Raw genomic sequence first — 14,230 nt, 5'->3', positions numbered from 1 at the left:
TATACCATATTTTCACCTTCTCTACAGGGGCAGCTTGCACTGCTACTGCTCGTTTCTCTGACTTTGTTACAGGGTCTGCCACAGGGGTTGGAATGCCCTCTGCAGGGTCAACTTGCACTGCTACAGCTCGTTTCTCTGACACGGCCACAGGAGCTGGAGCGGCTACAGGAGCTGGAGCAGTTGCAGGAACCGGAGCTGTAGCGGCTACAGGAGCTGGAGCTGGAGCTGGAGCAGTTGCAGGAGCTGGGACTGGAGCAGCAGTAGGAGCTGGAGCTGGAGCGGCTTCAGGAGCTGGAGCTGGAGCGGCTTCAGGAGCTGGGACTGGAGCAGTTGCAGGAACTGGGACTGGAGTAGCGGCCGGAGCTGGAACTGGAGCGACTGCAGGAACTGGGACTGGAGCAGCTGCAGGAGCTGGAGCTGGAGCGGCTTCATGAGCTGGAGCTGGAGCAGCTTCAGGAGCTGGGACTGGAGCAGTTGCAGGAACTGGGACTGGAGTAGCGGCCGGAGCTGGAACTGGAGCGACTGCAGGAACTGGGACTGGAGCAGCTGCAGGAGCTGGGACTGGAGCGGCTGCAGGAGCTGGGACTGGAGCGGCTGCAGGAGCTGGAGCTGGAGCGGCTGCAGGAGCTGGGACTGGAGCGGCTGCAGGAGCTGGGACTGGAGCGGCTGCAGGAGCTGGGACTGGAGCGGCTGCAGAATCCACCGTAGGGGTTGTGATAAATTAGTAGGGGTTTGTTCATTGTCCTTGAGAATTTAAAGAATCTACTGAGGAGATAAGGTTTCACAACTCACGGCATTGTAACATGGGGACAAAGCAAGACATCCTGTTTTGACCCCACCTGAACACAAGCACAACGCATGATCACCGGAGGAAGAACAACGACCCCCAACAACAGACTGCGCAATCTCAGGACAGGTCTCGACAAGTCGACAGGTCTCGACAGGTCTCGACAAGTCTCGACAAGCCGGAACTTCAATGCTATAAAACAGCGACACTGGAAAGGGGAAGTTGCGTGCTGTTGCGGAGCGGAGACTCCCCAGCCGCCCAGCGCTGTTTTGCTTGTGTCTGCTTACTTGATTAATAAAATAATTTCAATAGACCAGTAAATTGTGTGGTCTAATTTATAACAGGGGTCACAGTGGCCGTTGGATCTGTCACAGGGTTTGGAGTGGCCGCAGGGTCTGTCACTAAGTTGACAGCAGTATCAATGGCAGCTCGATAGGCATGAGCCAGGCCCCAGCACGTTACAATGATTTGTGTTACTTTGGAACTGCCAGAATCATTACACCTTTTTTTCAAGCATTCTGCCAGTTTTTGAGGATTTTGCCATTGTTCAGGGGTGAATTTCCAACACACTGGGGGTGCCAACTGCTCTAGATGCCTGCCCATATCCACCCATACTCCCTGCCACCCACAACTATACTGCCTCCGGGCAGATCTCCGGATGAGCTTCATAAGTAGTTGTTTAACTTTAAGCAGAATCTGAAGTGCATTCATGAGGCAGAACAACAAGACTATGGTATTCTGAGTATTCCAGAAATATTCAATATCTTGGAGAGCTATTGTGACAAGCTCAGGGGATAAGAGGGTGGTGAAGGAGGAAGGCAGAGTGACCCAGGAGGATACAGGGGTGGTGAAGGAGAAAGGGAGAGTAAGCAAGTAAGGAAAAATATCCTCCCCTTTCCCCTCCACAGATTGACTCTCTAATGGAGAAAAACAATAGGTATAATTGCTAATAGTTCCCAAGATGCTGTTTCCAAAGTACAGAGTCCACGATGTTACTGAGTATAAATACCAAGTTAGAGTCATGACCAGATATCTTATCGTCTCATAAGCCATTGCTATAACACTTAGTACCATAATGGTCTGAAACCAGGGCCCGGAGAGGAGAAACAACACTACAGAGAGCAAATACGGAAAATAATGTACTATAATACTCAATTTGGAAAACAGGCGCAGCAGAGTTGTGATTAAAGCAATCAGCATCATGACAAGTGACTATTAAGCAGGTCTAATCCTTCCACCAATTTTAGTTTAACACACTCTGGTCAGATCTGCCGTTATCTCAACCTTTCGGGCCCCACGTTGGGCGCCAAAAAGACTGTCGTGGTTTAACCCGACCGGCAGCTAAACACCACGCAGCCGTTCGCTCACCCTCCCCCCTCCCTCTCTGGGACGGGGGAGAGAAATGGAAAGTGAAGCCCGTGAGTTGAGATAAAGACAGTTTAATAAGACAGGAAAAAAAATAACAAAAATAATAATAACAATAATAATAATGATGATACAATGGTGATAATACGAAAGTAATAATAGTATGTACAAACAAGTGATGCACAATGCAATTGCTCACCACCCGCTGACCGATGCCCAGCCTAACCCCGAGCAGTCCGGCCCCCTCCCCCCGGCTAGCCACCCCTATATATTGTTTAGCATGACGTCAGATGGTATGGAATACCCCTTTGGCTAGTTTGGGTCACCTGTCCTGGGTCTGTCCCCTCCCAGCTCTTACTGCACCCCCCAGCCTGCCCGTTGGCAGGACAGAGCAAAGGCTGAGATGTCCTTGGCTTAGTATAAGCACTGCTCTGCAACAATTAAAGCATCGGGGTGTTATCAGCACTCTTCTCATTCTAAGCCAAAACACAGCATTCCACCAGCTACTAGGAAGAAAATTAATTCTGTGCTAACTGAAACCAGGACATCTATTTTATGTTATTTTATTTGGGTGCTGTAATAAATGGCTCAGTCTTCAAAATAGGATTATAATCAAAGTTTACAATTTATTAAAGGAATAGAGGTAAGCAAACAGCGCTGGGTGTGTCAGGAGTCTCCGAGGAGGGGGGGAGGTGAGCAAGTGGCCGTGTGTTGTTTAGCTGCCCGCTGGGTTAAACCACAACAGAAAGAAAAGCTGTAAATGAACTTGGAAATGAAGAAAATTGCACATGTCCCAGTTCAAATTTGGAATGGAATCGATCTAAGATGATTATGGAAGGGGACTTTATGAGTAGTGATTGGTTTGCTAAAATAAGGATGGTTGTATTGGGGATATGTGGAGGATTGTTAATAATTCCATGTTTAATATTACCAGACTAATACACTTGGTTATACAAGGAATGCAAATATCTGTGGTACCTGTTGACCCAGAACCAGGGAAAGAGAAAACCCATTCTCTGATGGAAATAAAAACAAAGATCCAGAATTGGTATGAATTGGCATCAATTCGGCAAGTATTAACTTGATTAGAAAGGAAAACACAAATCAATGCCATGAAAAAGGAGATGGGGGATTGTGATATATGTTCATCTGATTCGTGTCAGTATGGAACAGTGTTAGGGCCGCATGGTATGATGAATGTGACCTTCTGTCTTACATACCCTTGTATAACCACAAGTCTAAGAAAAATAGAATGGTTAATGTATATAGTTCTTGTACCTTGCAAAGGAATATTTTAACAATTCGTGTCAATAGAGAGCAGTCCTGTCTGTCTCTGGGTCCTGCACTGGCAATTTAATTCTTCCACAGATGTGGTTTCTTCCCTTTCCTCCTGGTGTCCCAGTCTCCCCCTCATTATAGTCAAATTATCAAATCTTCAGAAATATTCCTCAAATCCATGAGCCTATTTGCTTTTGTTATTCCGAACTCTTATTCCTAACAGTTACAGCCTTTTTTGTCTTCTTTGTGGTTGAGTTAGCACTGCTATAGATGTGACTGTCCCTGTGAATGGCCTTGTGAGGAATGTTTTAACTACTCGTGAAGTGTCAATAAGAGAGCTATTTGTGTTTGTATGTTCTTTCTCTGATGTCTGGGGGTTTCAGAACACCTGCTAACAACTAGTGACTGTTATGGCTTCTGAATGGGACACTATGCAAACCCCTGATATCTGGCTAGGTGGCCAGGAGATTAAGGAGAAGAAAAAAGAAGCTGAAGGACGGCTAGAAGACAAAACTTGCAGGGGACACTGTGTAAGCTTTTGACATGCTGCCAAGGAGTACAAAGGGGAAGGACAAGAAAAAAAAACTGAGAGGAAGACTACGAGCCTTCAGCATGAAAGACCCCCAGAGACCCCCAGGGGGACCACCGGAGACTGATGCGTATGCTCCAGTGGGAGGGACTGGATCCTGGAAGCTAATTATAATAACCCATTTTTTTTTAGAAGTAGTAATGAATATGTATTAGTCTAGGAGCATAAAAATCAGCTACTTGATGTGACTGGTGTGCGTCCTGGTGGAGTGGAGACTGTCGTGGTTTAACCGGGCCGGCAGCTAAACACCACGCAGCCATTCGCTCACCCTCCCCCCTCCCTCTCTGGGACAGGGGAGAGAAATGGAAAGTGAAGCCCGTGAGTTGAGATACAGACAGTTTAATAAGACAGGAAAATAATAATAATTAATAATAATAACAATAATAATAATAATACAATGATGATAATAGTACTACTACTAATAATATGTACAAACAAGTGATGCACAATGCAATTGCTCACCACCCACTGACCGATGCCCAGCCTAGCCCCGAGCAGTCCGGCCCCCTCCCCCCGGCTAGCCACCCCTATATATTATTTAGCATGACGTCAGATGGTATGGAATACCCCTTTGGCTAGTTCGGGTCACCTGTCCTGTGTCTGTCCCCTCCCAGCTCTTACTGCACCCCCAGCCTGCCTGTTGGCATGACAGAGCAAAAGGCTGAGATGTCCTTGGCTTGGTATAAGCACTGCTCTGCAACAATTAAAACATCGGGGTGTTATCAGTACTCTTCTCATCCTAAGCCAAAACACAGCATTCCACCAGCTACTAGGAAGAGAATTAATTTTGTTCTAACTGAAACCAGGACACCGGCGCACCCAGCGCTGTTTGCTTACCTCTATTCCTTTAATAAATTGTAAACTTTGATTATAATCCTATTTTGAAGACTGAGCCATTTATAACAGTATTGCACACCTGTGTAAAAACTATCATTGCATCATACAAAGAAAAGCAGAAGTAAGTTACATTAACTATAGCCAGATGGTCAGAAGAAAAATTTCAGTAACAGTAAAATCAAGTAAGAACAAATCTCCAAGCAGACCAAGACATATTCAGAAAGATCCAGCCTGAAAAGCCTCAATGCAGAGGCCTTGAAAACTCAATGCAAAGCCTGTGGCCCACTACCCACTATGCATACCATATTATTGGGTTACAGGTTGCACTTTTGTGTTTTCCTACAGTGAAAAACTGAACTCTACTTGAAGGGACTAAGTTGCTTCCTCTAGTAGCACTAGTCTTTCATTGAAACCCCTGAAGGGTGCTTAGTGGGTTTTCACAGGAAAAAAGGCCAGAAAAGGCCAGAGAAAAAGTAAGCTGGGATGTAGCTTCTGGGTCTTCAGTGTTCTCAGAAAAACAGTGAAACCTCTCCTCTCTGCTGTCTTATCCCTAGAAGTCTCTTTTGTATCCTCTGCACAGTCAATAGAGGAATAAAATTGCACAACCAGTAGCTGTGCCAGGGAGGGATTGAAGGGTCACAGGAAGCTTGAGACAGGAGTTTTACCAGAGTAATGGGGAACATAAAAATTTGGAAGGGGTCCAGGGTCCTGTCCAAGAGTGGAGAAAGCAAGATCACCAGGAAAAACAATCAAAAAGTTTGCTGCAGAGGTTAAGTAAGGTAAAGATGTTTTCCTTTTCAGCTAGAGTAAGTGCTCCATACTGATTTCACAGAGAAGGCCAGAAAAACAACTCAAAAACCTAAGATCGGTGTATGCCTCTGTCGCGTTAACATTCTCGGATTGAGGTTTATCGAGTGTATGTACATTGTGTAGAGATGCTAAGCGTTTCATCATAAACCAGAGTTTAACATACAAACTAATTGTCAGTATAAAACATAATACAGTGAGTATTAGCAGAACAATAACAGGGTGAAGCATCTTGTTGAAGATTCCCTTGGCAGCTGGCGACCATCCAAACAAAGTGTCCCACCAACGGTGCCTCTCATCTCTCTGCACTCTTTCCATCACTCGATGTATTTCCTGTGCATCATGATGGACAGTAATCAGAGTCTTTTGTCCATTTTCTCGGACCTGTGTCATCAGCTGCTTTAGGTCCTCATGTACCAGCAATTTCTTCACCAAGGTAAGGTTCATTCCAATAGGAGTAGGCAGCAGTTCATGAAGCAGAATATAATTAGATGCAATAAGTTGATAAGAAGTGACAGGAGCTGAGTATTTAAAATCACATCCTAGAATTTTGGTAAAATTACAAACACAAACATTAGAGTGATTACTGATATCTACCACTGCATTATCTACGACTATAGAATCACAATGAGTTCTCATGCAAACACAACCTTTCCCAATATATACAAGTACAGTTTCAAGGGTTTCATTAGGATGTATCTCAAAGTGGCAAATATTTTGCTCAATGTCAAGACAAATGTCTTGGGATTCCAGCGTGTTACTTTCACAGATGAAACCTTTTTGTTCATGCACAATACATGCATTTACATCAATTGTTTGCCACTTTCCTTCCTTTTGATGGGCCCATACTTTATGCTCTTTAGGATAAAGTATGGTTCCATTATGATTGAGTCCTAATGCAATGATTGGATATACATTGTATACGGTGGCATTACTTATAGTAAGTATAAAGGCAACAATTTTATCATTTTCTGCATAATGGGTAAAGTTGACTAATTGCCACCATGCTTGAAATTCTTTTTCAAATTCTGAAGCATTATCCCAAATCAATTTTCGAATTTCAGTGGGCAAAGTTCCTCCTTCTGCCTCTCCAATAATAGCTGCTGCTACAGATTGTATCCATAACTGTGCTTGGATACAGCTCAAGGCAAGGGAGGTATTGCCTTGGGCTTTTCCAAGGGCATTTACAATTAATTGATGATCATTTTCCTCAATTTGTTCCCAATGGGGTAAAATATCTGATAGAAGCCATTGATTTGCTCCTAAAGCCAATAAAGTTGATTTTATTGGTTGTTCCAGTTTCCTTAGGTCATCTGTAGTAGCAGTTATTCTACTTATTAAAACCTCAGCATCAGTGCTATTTAATATACCTAATCCTGTCCCTAATAACCCAGTTGCATCCCGTGGCCCTCTTTTAGGGACCAACTAGGGTCAAAGAGAATTTGTTGTTGAATTATGTAAGGGCCTGTATTGAAGATGGAAGGAGTTAGACCAATGGGAGGCTGAGTCGGTTCGTTTTCAAATATCTGCGGAGGCAGAGGCTTCTTATCCTTTGTAGTCGATGATGTTTCTGTATTAACCATGAATTCAAATAATATTTCTGTGCCTCTGTAACCCCAAAGACAGTACACAATTATAGGTTTGGTGAATCAATGTATACTGTCTTAATTTCAGTCAGCCGATTATAAGTGGATCGGTTAGTTATTCGGCAACCAATTTGTATTGTCTGTCCAGACATGGCTTGAAGTTCAGCCATTCTTAGAGAATCATTCCAACTCCATTCATCTTTTGAAAATATTTTGTTTCCATGTAGAACTAAAGTAGAGAGATTTAGGTCCTTTCTGTTTTGAGATGTTCCAGTGACTGTGCTATACTGTGACAATACATGGTTAAATGCCATGGTGAAACACCTCAGCTCCATGCACAGCCACAGTAGCTAAGTTTCCTTTAAGGTCTGTAATTGCATCAAGGTCAGGGTAAAGCATGGCATTATTAATCCAAACTGTTGATTCGTCATCTTCCAGCTGTCCATATACAGTTTGCTCAGGGTTCCTGTGAACACAAAAGAAAATAAAATATGCTCGGTTGTATTCAACCGGCAGGGTTAGAAAGAGGGTGAAATAGCAATCTTTGATTTCCCATGCATAGAAATATTTGGGAGTAGTTAGCACTATTACTACTGTTAGATACACAGAGGGCTTTCACTATCTCTGCCATGTTTGGAACTGCGGCAGTCAAAGGTATAGTGTTAGCATTCAACTGTCTGTAATCCACTGTAAAATGCCATTGCCTGGTTGGTTCCTTTACTGGCCACACTGGTGAATTATAAGGTGAATGGGTCCTTTTAATAATGCCTCTTTTTTCCAGTTCTGTTACCACCCCGTCAATCCCCGTAAATACTGCTGCTGACAACAGATATTGCCGATCATTAATGATTTTAGCAGGGGATAAGGGTATGGATGTTTGTAACAGGCTCAGTCTCATGGTGCCTGAATCCCTTTGAAGTGTTGCGAAACTCCACACAGTTCCATCAGGGAGTTTCCACATGCAACCATGCAGTATGTCAAATCCTAAAATATTAGTATATGCAGCACCAACTAATACTTCTATTCTGGTTAATTTTTGTTCCTCTGGCAACCAGAGTGAAATTTTTGCAGTGGGGCATTGTTTTTCCACACCATTGATTCCTGTGAATTTAACCCTGCGTTGACCAGGTGTTATGCTCAGGGTTTGTGCTGTCTCATGTGTAATTACTGACATTTGGGTCCTGGTATCAATAAGAAAATTTACCAATATTTTTGGGGGTTCAACAGGAATGGCAATTATAGGGTCAGAGTGTTCATTAGAGAGCCATTGAATTGCTAATACCCGCTGAGCAGGGTGGCTCACTGCCCTCCCTGGGGACAAGAGTTTTTTTGCCGACACCACAACTCACCTCGTTCCCTATTAGGTTTCAACCTCTCTTTGAATTTGGGATATCTGGGATTTTTAGTGTGGATTTGGTGGACTCGCCGAGAGTGGTCTTGGGATTTAACACTGGATGAATTAATCCAGCCTATTTGGCATCCGTATTTATCTATGTCTTGTACCAATTCACTCCAGGTGGGAATAGGGGAGTTAGGATTTCGCCTACAACTACTATCATCATCCCTACAAGCAGCTAGTATGTGATCTTGGGTGTTTTCTACAAACATCTTAAGACAATCAGGGAGTCCACGGATGAGAGGGGTTAATTGAACCGGGTCAATAGGAGCTAACATTGGGGAATTCCTTAATTTATCTCTTTCATATATCGCCTGAATGCAGGCTGCTTTCTGTACTGCTACAGCCAAGTCAGCTCCTGGTGTGGTGGTTAAAAATACTCCAGGTCTCCAAAAGCCTCCTACTTCTTCCTTACACAACATCATTCGATCTCCTCCTTTAAGAGAAACTCGACACACATACTCAACTTCTGATTCCCCTGACCGCCTTGAGAACTTCTCCTGTATTTTAACCAACTCTGCTGGTGACAACGGAATCGTTTGCACAGTAGTACGGATTTCATCATTATCATCAACAGTAGTCTCAGTCTTAACCAAAGGTCTCAAGGAAATCGATTGAGGTTCAGAATCAGAAATCTCTTCAACACCATCATCACTGTCAGACCAGAAATCACTGTCCCAGCTTTCAGGTTCTACACTATGCAGCACTCCACGAATCTGCTTGACCGGAGCGCAAGGCTGTACTTTATTTAACAGATGACTAACCCTCTCCAGCAATTGTTTAAGATGATTATTTTCACTCACAAGTTTATCATTTTCAGTCACAAGTTTGTCATTCTCAATTGAAAGTTTATTATTTTCATCCAAAAGTTTATCCACTCTGATTCCTAATGTTTTCCCGTCTCCCTTTCAAAGGCCAATGATGACTTCAACACATCAATCTCTGATTTCAAAGCTGTATGTTCCGCATCAGAGATCAGTTTGGGAGCAGGAGTTTCCTTAGCTTTTTGCCGAGCACAAGACAAACAGGCTCCTAACACAGCACAAATTGCACCTTTACCCTTTCTTTGACCAATCTTTCGTGAAGCCTGACAATGCTCAATGCACTCTACCACTTTCTCCTCATCTTTCCAAAACTTTTGGGAAAACTCCTTCCCTGCCTGGGAAGGGGCACATTTGTATTTTTGCAGACGTTTATCCATAGCAATCCTGCCGACTACGCCAATTTTACTGTCGCATTAAGGGGTGTAGCTGATTAACCGTTACGGGCCCGGTCAGATTCAGGATACTGAACCAGTCGGACATTCACCAAAAACACATTAACCGTCTGGGGGTCCAGTCAGACATTCACCATCAACGCATTAACGGCCTGGGGGTCCGTTCAGACATTCACCAAAAATGCATTAACCATCTGGGGGTCCGTTCGGACATTCACCAAAAATGCATTAACCGCCTGGGGGTCTGGTTAGATTCAGAACACTGAACTATCACGGATAACCACCCTCACCCTCGTTGCACTCAATGAGAGTTATCACAATGCAATCAAGTATGGTTTATTACAGCAACAGATAATCAGGTTCTTTTGGATTGCCGGCGATAGTGACTGTCTGCAAAAGCAAGTTAGTATGCATAAAATACACAGGTGTTATAGGTGTTGTAGGTGTTACAGATGTTATGGGTGTTATAGATGTTTATAGATGTTACAGATGTTACAGAGGTTATAGGTGTTGCAGGTGTTACAGATGTTACAGGTGTTTACAGGTGTCACAGGTGTGCAGCCTAGATATAAACGCGTTAAAAGGATCAAAGACTCTATAGAGATTTATAAGCAAGTATTCAGATCTCACCCAAAGGCGTCCCAATGGGGGGGGAAGAGAGGCTCAGCCCGTCGACTGATCCCAGGAGTCAGGAGGTCCTAAGGATGTTGTCCTCGGGATGGTATCTCCCCTGACGGTGGTATCTTCCCTAACATCCCCTTTCTCTTGGGCCAATTTATATTATTTTCTATCTTTTAGGTGGAGCTTGAGTGGCTCTAGTCAAGCATATCTTAGTTATGATTGGTGTAAAGTTTTCCCGTCTCCGTTTAAAGTAATAGGCTCCGAGAAATTCAGAGCGCATGCTCAGTGAGGGGTGGTCGCACCTTGGAGGCGGGTAGCTTTTGGGATGGAGGTGTGTTTTGGTATCATAATGATATTATAATGAGCAAAAAGTACACTAGGGTACAGCATTTGTCAAAACATGACAGGTCTTTGGCTCAGGGTGGCAAAAAGTGCAGCTTTGTGCACAAGAACAATCGAGGTCCCATCTGATTACAGAGCCTAGCCGTGGTGTCTCCACTCCACTCTACGCTCCGTGATGTTCCTTAGAGCTAGCACACCAAGTTTCCCCAGCGCGATAGCATCTAAGGCTGGGAGCCTAGGGAACGCTCAGATAAAGCAGTTATGCCCTACCCTGAAAGCCTCTTCAATGCTGTACCTTTTCCTTAAAAATGTGAATGTTAGTTTTATTTTCCTAGTTACTTCAGGCATTTACACCACAGCCTCTTTTTGTCATTTTCTAAATAGTTTAGTTCCTTGATAATATTTTCTTTTTCTCAACTGCCCCTTATTCCCAGTGATTTCTACATTACAAATTACTTTATCCTAAATTTTGAGAGACCCCCGGGTCCCACTACATCCCAAAACATGATATCTGAAATGCATTCATTTATAATGTTTGTTACTTCAGTGCTTATCAAACATGCCAACAATGCTGATAGAACATGAAACAAACAGATGAACAGCTCATAAGAAACTGTTAGATAAAATACTTCCCACCAATGACTTAGTAAACTACAAAACAGGGGAAGTAAGAATCATACATTGAAGAAAATAATACTGGAGCTCAAAGTCCCACTTGGAAAAAAGTTCGTTTATTTGGTTTCTGCATAGCTTTTGTTCACCCAGCAGGGGAAGAGTATTTTCAAGCATGTTGAGGGATTTTTGAAACAGCAAGGAGGCCATCACTTGCTGCAGCTGAGCAAACCAAGCTACCAGGACGACTACGAGGAGTTCCCATGATAGTGTTCCCTTATCACCCGATTGAGGAATTAAAAATATTGTTTCAAGCAGCCGGCATTTCTTCAAAGGACAAGATCTATGTGACTGCTAATCACAAGGGGGTTGTTTTCCTGCAGTTGGGGTTGTTTTCTTGCAGTTCTTTGTCTGAGTGCTTTTGTCCAATAACCTTGTGTGAAACGCTATCCACCCCTGCTAAATTTGCTATAAGAGTCAGGCTATTGAGGTAATAAAAGAGAGCATGATCTGACCATATTGGTGTGTGTCATGTTTTCGGCCGTTTTTCCTACAATACAAGCACAGCAGAAAAAACAACAACAAAACACAACTTATTTTTATTATAAAAACTTAAAGCTGTATTTTAGAGGTTGAACATGTTATAAATGGCTCATTCTTCAAAATAGGATTATAATCAAAGTTTACAATTTATTAAAGGAATAGAGGTAAGCAAACAGCACTGGGCGCGCCGGGAGTCTCCGCTCCACCAGGACGCACACCAGTCACATCAAGTAGCTGATTTTTATGCTCCTAGGCTAATACATATTCATTACTACTTCTAAAAAAAAAAAATAGGTTATTATAATTAGCTTCCAGGATCCAGTCCCTCCCACTGGAGCATACGCATCGGTCTCCGGTGGTCCCTCTGGGGGTCTCTAGGGGTCTTTCATGCTGAAGGCTCGTAGTCTTCCTCTCAGTTTTTTTTTCTTGTCCTTCCCCTTTGTACTCCTTGGCAGCATGTCAAAAGCTTACACAGTGTCCCCTGCAAGTTTTGTCTTCTAGCCGTCCTTCAGCTTCTTTTTTCTTCTCCTTAATCTCCTGGCCACCTAGCCAGATATCAGGGGTTTGCATAGTGTCCCATTCAGAAGCCATAACAGTCACTAGTTGTTAGCAGTTGTTCTGAAACCCCCAGATATCAGAGAAAGAACATACAAACACAAATAGCTCTCTTATTGACACTTCACGAGTAGTTAAATCATTCTTCACAGGCCATTCACAGGGACAGTCACATCTATAGCAGTGCTAAATCAACCACAAAGAAGGCAAAAAGGCTGTAACTGTTAGAAATAAGAGTTCGGAATAACAAAAGCAAATAGGTTCATAGATTTGAGGAATATTTTCTGACACAAATTCCTTTGCAAGGTACAAGAACTATATACATTAACCACTCCGTTTTTCTTAGACTTGTGGTTATACAAGGGTATGTAAGACAGAAGGTTACATTCATCATACCATGCAGCCCTAGCACTCTTCCATACTGACACGAATCAGATGAACATATATAACACAGCATTAGACTACCATCAAAGCAGCAAAAATTTACTTTGGAGTAGTTGAATTGTATCAATGAATGTGCTGCAGCTAAGTCTCATAGTATAGGTGACCTGAAGGCTGGAAACATTTCAGGTGGCCAGTAGAATCATAGAAACAAAGTCATAGAATCATATATTATACTGTGTTGGAAAGGACCCACAATGATCATCAAGTCCAATTCATGGATCAACACAGAACTACCTACATACATCTGAGAGCATTGATGCTGTCACCACTGCCCTGGGGAGCCTGTTCCAGTGCCTGACCGCGCTTTTATTGAAGAACATTTTCCTAGTACCCCCCTGACATAGCTTCATGCCATTTCCTTGGGGTCTATTACTGGTTACCAGAGAGCAGACATCAGCACTTGCCCCTCCACTCCCCTTGTGAGGAAACTATAGGCCACCATGAGACCTCTCCTCAGTCTCCTCTTCTCTAGGACCAAACCAAGTGACCTCAGTCATCAATACATCTTTCCTTCTAGACCTTTCACTATCTGTGTTGCCCTCTGGTGTAGTTTAACCCGGCTGGCAGCTAAGCACCACACAGCTGTTCGCTCACCCTCCCCCCTCCCTCTCTGGGATGGGGGAGAGAAACGGGAAAGCAAAGCCCATGAGTTGAGATAAAGACAGTTTATTAAGACAGGAAAATAATAATAACAATAATAAGGATGATAAAAGTACTACTACTAATAATGCGTACGAAACAAGTGATGCACAATGCAATTGCTCACCATCCAATGACCAATGCCCAGCCTAACCCCAAGCAGTCTGGCCACCCCACCTTGGCTAGCCAAACCTATATATTGTTTAGCATGACATCAGATGGGATGGAATACACCTTTGGCTAGTTTGGGTCAGCTGTTCTGGGTCTGTCCCCTCCCAGCTTTTGCTGCACCCCCAGGACAGAGCGAGAAGCTGAAACGTCCTTGGTTTGGTGTAAGCACTGCTCTGCAACAATTAAACCATCACCATGTTATCAGCACTCATCTCATCCTAAGCCAAAACATAGCACCCTACCAGCTACGAGGAAGAAAATGAACTCTGTCCTAACTGAATACAGGACACCCTCCTTTGGACAGTCTCTAACAATTTTATGTCCTTATATTGTGGCTCCCAAAAAATACTCAGTGTGAGGTCACACCAGCACAGAGTAGAGTGGAACAATAGCTGTGCAATATGTCAAAAACCAACAGTTTTGTTGTTGTTTTTTTTTTTGT

The sequence above is a fragment of the Aythya marila genome, assembly GCF_965140915.1.
Source record: "Aythya marila genome assembly, chromosome: W".
Classification (NCBI taxonomy): Eukaryota; Metazoa; Chordata; class Aves; order Anseriformes; family Anatidae; genus Aythya; species Aythya marila.
This window is presented reverse-complemented; position numbering follows the sequence as displayed.